The 8,525-nt window shown below is 41.1% G+C and overlaps 1 long non-coding RNA gene across 1 annotated transcript; it reads left to right on the forward strand.

Annotated features, from left to right (window-relative positions):
* Positions 1–234: 234 nt before the first annotated feature.
* Positions 235–6,860, forward strand: LOC145439427 (uncharacterized). Its single transcript, XR_013915206.1, has 2 exons — positions 235–754; positions 5,317–6,860. It is a non-coding gene; the product is annotated as an uncharacterized LOC145439427 (long non-coding RNA).
* The last annotated feature ends 1,665 nt before the right edge of the window (positions 6,861–8,525 follow it).

Here is an 8,525-nt window from a genome sequence, read left to right on the forward strand (position 1 = left end):
GGTATAGTCACCGAAATACTTTAAATACGCATCCAAAATTACGATTTCACAATAGCGGTAGCGCAACCTTCAATACAAACTATTCCTATCACTCATTAGGGCATCGCAATATATCACTAAGACGCTTATATTTGCACACGATGTACATAGAGTATCATACTATTCTAAAAATGCTTTCATTTTATCACATCATTAATGGTATAGTCAGCGAAATACTTTAAAATACGCATCCAAAACTCAGTGTTGGGATGACTCGAGTCATGACTTGACTCGAGTCAGACTCGAGTCACCTTTTTTGTATGACTTGACTTGACTCGAGTCACTTTGCTAAAATGACTTGACTTGACTTGACTCGGCCGATCAGAAATGTGGATTGACTCGTGACTCGGAGCAAAATCCTAGAGTCAATTTCAAGTCATCAAGTAATCGTTGTCGATCAAAATAACTGTATCTTGCATATGTTCGGATTGTTCGCGAAACGCTGGCATAACCCGTCTGAGCGACCAATCATTTAATGATCGTGCGTTTGACTGAGCCGTCATTGTTCTCTCACAAATTAATTGATCGCAAACGAAGTGATCGAAGCTTACAGATCACGTTGTCGTAAACTAGTATTGTAAAGTAATTTCTCTTCTCTGTTTTTACCTTAACCAAACCTCTTGTTTTCTTGAAACTGAATTCGAATATAGTTTATATAGTCCTCAACCATTGGCGCAGGCTCGAATTGTATCGTATCGATTTGCAGTGGCGGCTCGTGACAATATCGGGTGGTGGGGCAAGGGCCGCAAGCGACTTGTTATCAATATGACGTCACAGTAGCGTTTTTCAACGTTCATGATGGCCACATGAATTTCCCGTAAACAATGATTTTTAACGTAGGTGCCGCGAGAGGTTTGCCGGTGGCGTGACTTGAAGTGCGGTAACAAATGTTTTATTCATTGTTTTTTATTCAAATGATTATTTTACAAAATGTACGCGAACTAAGAATCGTTCCCATGCCACGAATCAATCATCAGGTTATCCTTAGTAGCATGCGTTATGATTTCGTGGTAGAGATTACGCAAGCGCCGAGTAAGACTATACCAAAAATACACAGACCAACTACCTACAAAGAGCATTCGCATGACACCTTGTGGTGTTTTAATCGTTCCATGCTCAGCAATTCTGTAAAGTGCTGCAGCGCCTCCGACCCGATTTGTATATGGATTCTCGTCCCGAAAGCGAGTCAAATCGATTTGCCCTCGTCCGAAAGTGTTTGGTACACGATCCTGATGCGTTACGACCAGGGGATAGGCAATCAAAGCGGTGGCACCCATAAACGTAAAACATTATAAAAAGCCAGCTGTTATCCATGGAAGATTAATTACGAGTCTGCCTGCCATCATTCAAGCAGGAATCAAAGCATTGTGTTAAATTGAAATGCGAGCACATATCGCATTAAACAATTTCATGAATAAATTATTTCATCTTGATGAATTTTTCACTTTTTTTCCATAGCCATAACAAAATATATCGGTAAATTAACTGTCAGTGTGCCTCGAGTAATAAGGATGAAAACCACTCACTTTTCCTTAGCCATAGACATGGTTGAGTTACCTGGGCTCACTTGATTGAAATTATTCGGAAAGAACATGATGTGTACAGTCGTCCGCCCACCAGCATTAATTTATGTCTTGTATAAGTATTGTGCGCGACGTGATTTCTTATTAGCAAAATGTTCAATAACGAGTTTATTGAAATCTGGAATTCCCAGAACCACGTCGTTGTGAATCGAGAGAACAGCCAACGCATTAAGCCTATCTTGGCCCATCCTGTTTCTGAGAAAGGTCTTGATACGTTTCAATGTGCTGAAACTGCGCTCGGATTCCGCGGATGAAATCGGGGTGGTCAAAATGATATTCAGAAAGCTAGTTACTGTAGCAAAGTTGATCGAAAGCGAATTTTCAACTAGGAATTTTGAAAGTTCACTAGTGGTTTTAATTTCCGAAAAGGATGTGTTAGAATACAAACAAGTCAACTCGCTCTCCAACCGAGCAATGTCGATCATCGGGTAATAACGAGGCACGCTGCGCAGTAGTCCAGAAGGAAAATGAATTTTGTAGGCAGGGAAATTTCTCGGATTTAACAGGGCGAAAGTAACCAACTGGTCACTATTCAGACGATGTTGGATTTGGGACATCAGTATATCGCAACATTCGTAAGCCGCAACAAGCAGGTTTTGCACACTTATCCCACGACGTAAAAGCGCTGTGTCACCAGCGAAGTGTACATTCGCCCGGATATGCGAAATTGCCTCACAAAAATGTGCAATACACAATTGCGCAGTAGTACCATCGGCCATACGCGACTGAAAAGTGCTGTACAGTGTATCGACGTGCATGAAGATGTCACAAAAAAGCTTCAAAAAGAACAAAAATTCTTCGTCTTCCAGGAGTCGTTTAAGCCCCGCCGCTTCACGTATGGAAGTATCATCCCAGACAGGAGAGCTCTCAATCACTGAGAAGCATTCCAGAAGCTCCACCCTACTCTCTGACACTCGTTGCACAACTCTGGATTGGAAGTTCCACCGTGTTGATACGCATCTAGGTAACCGGTGCTTGCATATGTCGCGCAATAGATCAGATCGCTTTGGCGAAATAGAGAAAAAGGAGGAGAACCCTGAAAGATTTGCAAAGAATATCTTGACAGAAGATATTCCTAAGCACATTTTTTTCACTACAAGATTGAGCTGATGCGCGTAGCAATGCAAAAAATGCGCATGCGGGTAAACTTCTTTCATTAAAACTTGTACGCTATGTCGCGATCCGCTCATGACTGCTGCGCCGTCGTAGGTTTGCGCAATAAGTTTCGACTCAACTGAATAGGGCTGTAATGTTTTTTTTAATACGTAAGAAATTCCGACAGCAGTGCGATCGTCAACAGCCACAAAGCTGTGGAATCGTTCGACTGGCATACCAAATTTCGTGAACCGAAAAATCACGACTAGTTGTGACAAACACGTAATGTCAGTTGTTTCGTCAGACTGAATAGATAGAAATTCAGCGTCAACAATCTCGGTAAACAAATGCTGTAGATAGATGTGATATATCGAATCAAGCACATCATTTTGAATAGTCTTTGAGGTATACCCTTAGCTACTGTCGCGGTGTCGAGATGTTCGCGCAAAATGCTATCAATGGAAGCCGTGTATTTAATTAGATCCAAAAATACCCCCCTATTGAGAGAGCATTCCTTCTCATCGTGGCCTCGAAGGGGCAATTCATGAACTCCAATAAATTTAATGGCATCAATCACCCGAGAGAGAACATGCCTATTCTTATCTACAAGCTCATTGTGCTTGCAGACTGATACGCGATAACTTTCATTGAGCTGCGACATTACATTTACTCTGCCAAACAATTTATATTTAACTGCACTAGCCATGTGCACTTGGGATTTTTGGTGCGTTTTCAGACGCTCTGACAAATGCTTCAGATCGCGATAACCAATTTTGTTCCAACAAGAGCCACTGCTTCCGGTACCGGCACTGTCGAATAAAAGACAGTAAAAGCAAAACAAGGCGTTTTTATCCTCGCCATATAAGTAAGCCATTCATTTTTATCGAAATGCGCTGAAGAAAAGGCACGAGTGCGCTTTCCTCCGGCGTACGATTGGATCAATGGGCAATTTCTAGGCTGATACGGACCTAGTCGCTTTACCTCTAATTTTTGCTCTAAAGACAGCTGGCTAAACGGCGTACGGAGCAAAGATTCAACACGATTCATGTTCGCACTTGACCTGACTACTTATCTGCCGAAATGGAAATGACTATAAATCGAGAGATTGCGTATGCCTAACTGGAAAGGTCAACGAGTTCGGACACATACGCAATTGTTATCTCATAGATTGGACAAGGAAATGTCATATTGATTCCAAAACATCATTCTGAAGAACTACGGATAGCAGCCTCGGAAATTCGGTCCCGGTACAGCTTGGGAGATTCTGGCCTTGAGGCTGGAGACTGTCACACGACACATACGGCTTACGGTCTATAGTGTCTATATGTCTGCTGCAAAATCGCCTTCGGAAAATATATTACCGAATAAATACGTGGATGAAAGCCGAAAACTTGGTACACTGTTACATGAAATCATCGAGAAGTATAGCCTCATGACCGTTTTCGGTATGGTACACTGTCAAAATTAATACGAACAGATCAACGCCGAATTTTGCGTAATATTTACTGAGGAATCGGCTGATCAAGCGATCAGCTGTTAGCCGCCATCGAAAACGAAACAGCTATCGCGCTTGACAGGGGTTGTAATTGTGAGCAAATGGCCCGAAGGCCACCATTCCACGGTGAAATTGACATTGGAGAATATAAAATAAAACTAAATATTTGAATGCAAACCGAGGATGTTAGTAAACTGTTTCATGATATCATCATCTCATCACCTATCTCAGTATGGAACACAGATACACCGGCTTTTGCGTGAAATCCGCAATGCGTTAGGTAGGCTAAGTGTCAGATCAGCGCACATCTCTACCATACTCGAACTTAATAACAAAATTGCTGCCCTAATCATTGAGTGTCAACCTTGAGACTTGGCACAGCGTTCGATACTAAAATTAAGACATACCATGTAAAAGTTCATGAAGGATCTAGCTAAGGAGCATCGTTAAAATCAATGGAGACCAATACCGGCTTTGCGTGAAATATGTTTGCGATACATGACCGATCAGCACACACTCGACTTTGGAAACGGAATTACTACCCTAAACTTTGAGTAGAAACTCTGAAACTTAGGACAGTGTTAAATACCACCATCACGACATGACATACCAAGTTTCAAGAATTATCATGGTGTGAAACACCATCAAAATCGACCTGTACCAGCAACGGTCGACTCAACGCATATCACGGTATCCGAGTTCAGATATAGATACGATTGTTACATCACACCTTAGGGGCGAGCAAGCATATTTGCCCCGGTTGCTCGGCCATTTTACGAATAGGAGAGAGTAAAGCAACGTTTCTTAATTGTGCGCAGCTTTGAGAGAATAGATAGTGAAAGCTTGTTATGAGCGCTACCGGGGCAAGCCCCGGCTAGGCATTCACAAAGCGAAAACACAGAAGAGAATTCGATTTTCGCGGAGACTTCGCTATGTATGGGCATTTGCAAGCGAAAGCACAAGAAGAACGCGGGTTTCGCTGTGATCTCGATATATATTGAGCGCTGTGCGTCTATAAATGGTTAAATTGTTATTGAACAGAATTTTAGGTGGGGCAATGCCCCAGTTGCCCTATAGGACGAGCCGCCACTGTCGATTTGTAAGTGTGTAATGTATTGCATCTTATCAATTCGTATCTATTCTCTATCTTGGCTGGTAACTATAAACTTAGGTTTAGCTGATCTACGTATATGTGAGCGATAGAGCGCTTTCTTACGTGTATATTTAACTCTACACTCTAAATCCGCAAGGTCGAATTGAACACTTCATAACACTTTTTTCTGCGTACAGACACACTTTTTAGGCATATAAACGCATTGGGCCATTATCGTCGCAACGCTTCTACGTATTTCTCCGTTTATATGTAACACTTTGTCACTGCGGCTTACATTCAAGTAAATTTATACTTGATAATTTATCATCAATTTCGCATTCATAAACTATCGGTACGTTTGGGGATCACATAAAATCATGGTATATGTAAAATAATATTGTTAAACTGACCAAACAAAAGTTTAAGGGTGTTATTTCAATAAAATATGCATATTTCCCTGTGACGCAGAGTGGTCACCACCTTCGTTACGGTAGAGTGCGCTCGATTTTAGTTTGGAATTTGAATTGGTGGTTTGTCAGGCTTCAGGCAGAGAGTTGGGTACACGAAAAGATTTGGAGGAATGGATATATTGAAGCAGTTTCTGCTACCTTGATGGCGTAAAGGATCATATATCCATGTACTGTAAGGTATGGAAATGCGGTAAATGTTATTGAATATATGTAATGTGAGAATAGTCATAAAATGAGCTCGTTTTGACATTGCAGTAAGGTCGTTTGTTTTAGATGTTTTAGCAGGCTACTGATATCCCTTATTCATATGAATGTTCTTTAGATGTTTTGTAGTATATGATTCGTCTGATCTTATTGCTGGATGATCGAGCTTCGAATCTGATAATAGACCAGGCAGCGACCAGGTCCAGTACTACGGTACTGGTGGGAAGCTGCTATCGAACTAACTTTTTTGACCACCGTGATTCTATTAGAAAAAGTACGCGATATGGGAAACACTGATTATTACGATGGGAGCATTATATATTTCCGATTGGAAAATTTTCGAATATTATAAAAAGCGGTTGCCAGATAATTTTAACCTGCATTTATGTCGTGTTTAATACATTATAGCCAGAGTTGGAATAGCTTGGTATCCTTTTACGAATACTAGGTATCCTAAACAACATATTAAAAGCCGTTTCAAACTTCGGAAGATGCATGGAGCTGAGAACCATCAAAATATATCGCGGGGGACATAGCGTAGTGGTGACGATAAGCGCCTACCATTCTGGGGACCCGTCGGAGGTTTATCTGGGCCCCTCTTCCCCGCTGTCGCCGTTATTACGGCGAAAAAAGCCTCGACGAAAGAAGCCACTAACAAGGAATGCGCAAGAACTAGTAGAATGCGCCGCGACTTCAAAAACAAGATCAACATCAAAGAGAACTGTGACATCGAACACTCTCTCTAGGCCGAGGTGGATGTGAAATTAAAAGGATAACAACTGCGCGGCGTTCGACATCTGTTCATTACATGACATTGTGTCTTATCACATTGTACATTGTGTGTGGCTTGTTCCGATGAAAAATATAAGTCAATGATTATATATATAGCCGCATATAACCTCGGAAATTCCCTAATGCACGAATTCAGATTCGTCGGACTTGATGTCGTTTTTAACATATCACAGTCAAAGAAAGAAGAACTTCTTACCTTGCTATGACTAGAAATGTACTTAAATATCCCTTACAATGTCAAGTCATATTATTCTTCGGAACCTTTCCGTACATGAGAAATATCAAGATAGATGTAGCCACAAATTATATCTGAAATTGCTTAGTACCCGAATCCAGATGTGTCACACTTGTTATCGTTTACAACATGAAATATCCAATGATGGGAGGGCTTCTTACCCTGTTATGAATAGAAAAGGGTCTCATATAACATTCATAAAGTCATTTCAAACTTAGTGACCATTCTGTAGATGAGCACCAACGATATATACTATAGGCTATATAGTGTAGTCGTTTTTCACCTATAATAGCATTGGTAGGGAGAACTTTACACCCTTATATGAATAGGAGGGGTCCCAAATAATATTTGAAAAGCAAGTTCAAGCTTCGGAACCTGCGTGGAGACGAGAACCATCGAAATATATCCAAGCGTAAATTATGCCGGAAATTGCGCCAAATACGCGAACTGAGATGTGCCTGACGTGATGTCGTTTTTCACCTATAATAGCATTGGTAGGAAGAACTTTTCACCCTTATATGAATAGGAGGGGTCCCAAATAATATTTGAAAAGCAAGTTCAAGCTTCGGAACCTGCGTGGAGACGAGAACCATCGAAATATATCCAAGCGTAAATTATGTAGGAAATTGCCTAATACGGGAATTCAGATGTGCCAGACGCGATGTCAATTTTCACCTTTAATAGAACTGGTAGGAAGAACTTACCACCCTATTATGAATAGAAGGGGTCCCAAAGAACATTTAAAAAGCAGTTTCATGCTTCGGAACCTGCGTGGAGACGAGAACCATCGAAATATATCCAAGCGTTAAATATATGGGAAATTGCCTAATACGGGAATTCAGATGTGCCAGACGCGATGTCGATTTTCACCTTTAATAGAACTGGTAGGAAGAACTTATCACCCTATTATGAATAGAGGGGGTCCCAAAGAACATTTAAAAAGCAGATTCAAGCTTCGGAACCTACGTGGAGACGAGAGGCATCGAAATATATCCAAGCGTAAATTATGTAGGAAATTGCCTAATACAGGAATTCAGATGTGCCAGACGCGATGTCGATTTTCACTTTTAATAGAACTGGTAGGAAGAACTTATCACCCTATTATGAATAGAGGGGGTACCAAAGAACATTTAAAAAGCAGTTTCATGCTTCGGAACCTGCGTGGAGACGAGAACCATCGAAATATATCCAAGCGTTAAATATATGGGAAATTGCCTAATACGGGAATTCAGATGTGCCAGACGCGATGTCGATTTTCACCTTTAATAGAACTGGTAGGAAGAACTTATCACCCTATTATGAATAGAGGGGGTCCCAAAGAACATTTAAAAAGCAGTTTCATGTTTCGGAACCTGCGTGGAGACGAGAGCCATCGAAATATATCCAAGCGTAAATTATGTAGGAAATTGCCTAATACGGGAATTCAGATGTGCCAGACGCGATGTCGATTTTCACTTTTAATAGAACTGGTAGGAAGAACTTATCACCCTATTATGAATAGAGGGGGTCCCAAAGAACA

This window comes from Botryllus schlosseri, chromosome 5, assembly GCF_051294905.1.
Source record: "Botryllus schlosseri isolate E-star chromosome 5, Bs_hap1, whole genome shotgun sequence".
Taxonomy (NCBI): domain Eukaryota; kingdom Metazoa; phylum Chordata; class Ascidiacea; order Stolidobranchia; family Styelidae; genus Botryllus; species Botryllus schlosseri.